The sequence below is a fragment of the Notamacropus eugenii genome, chromosome 5 (assembly GCF_028372415.1).
Source record: "Notamacropus eugenii isolate mMacEug1 chromosome 5, mMacEug1.pri_v2, whole genome shotgun sequence".
NCBI classification, from domain to species: Eukaryota; Metazoa; Chordata; class Mammalia; order Diprotodontia; family Macropodidae; genus Notamacropus; species Notamacropus eugenii.
In genome coordinates, this window is record NC_092876.1 from 366,346,210 (window position 1) to 366,347,391 (window position 1,182).

The window sequence follows — 1,182 nt, forward strand, 5'->3', positions numbered from 1 at the left end:
AGATTGCTTTTTTTAACAGGTCAGAGATAAAAGAGATGTGGAACTAACAAACAGCAAACTTCCCAACTTCTCTCCCATACATTCCCCTCAAAAAATTTATTTTTCAATCTCTGAAATATTAATCCCATCCTTGCCTGTTCCTATATACTCCCAGGATACAGAGAGCTTAATCGTACCACTGCCAGATGTTAAAACAGTTTGTTGGATTCCTCATCTACTAATCTCTCACTTCCTCTACCCAAGGATGGGCTAAGACCTTCAGCTTGAATGCATGGTAGAGCCCAGACGGGTAACAGGGAGAGAGGAATATGCATCCTCTTCTGTGAAAGGAGCAGAGAAATACAGAGTGGTGAAATGAGAACCCCCATAACTGGGATTATTGAATGGAGGGCCTGGAGCTAGGGGAAAAGGCATAGTTCCACAAAGGAAGGCACCAGTTGCCTCAAAATCTTCTTGAGATTGGTTGCTATTGCTGCATTAGCCGTTCTAATGCCGCTTACTGAACCAAACCTGGACTGTATTTTTTTCAAGGCCCAGCTCCTCTGCAATATTGCTGATTTGCTGAACTGTGGGCTTGGGGCACTGGAAAAACATGGTTTCCAGGTTTCCCCAAACTCCATTCTCAATGCTTGTATGCTTCTTCTTTCTGGCTTGTTGAAAGACTGTCTCAGCCTTGCACAGCTCCTGAAGGTGGTCATTATCATCTGCAGCTTCTAGCCTCTTCTGTATCAGCAGTGGAAGCTTACTCATGTTCTTGAAGCTAAGCTGTAGTGCCTCAAAGGGACAGATGGTGGTACGGTTAAAACCTTGACAAAGAAAGCTCCCAAGGTGATGCCCACATCAGTCTGAGTATAACCCAGAGTGATCCTTTTCCACTTTAACTCCTTGGCAAACTGCTCCAGCTCCTCTGGGGAAGGGGTCTCCTCTGGCTGCTTCTCTCCACTCTCCACCGGCTCAATCTTGGTGACTCTAGCAGTGGCATAGGATGTTGGGGAGCTGCCCTCGGAAGGGCTCTCTACACTGGGTCCTACTTTACCATCAAGGACTGTGATCTGAGCAGCCTGGGCCTTCACTTCCACATTGGGCTGAGGTTCACAGTTGAAATCCCTTCCCCGCATATTGCACAAGGGTGGTATGGGGCCATTCTCCACGCCCTCTCCAGTCCCACTGGGTGGGCCTTGA

The 1,182-nt window shown here is 47.5% G+C and overlaps 1 pseudogene; it reads right to left on the reverse strand.

The window, feature by feature from the left end:
* Positions 1-258: 258 nt before the first annotated feature.
* LOC140509286 (POU domain, class 5, transcription factor 1 pseudogene) lies at positions 259-785 on the reverse strand (annotated as a pseudogene).
* Between the last annotated feature and the right edge of the window lie 397 nt (positions 786-1,182).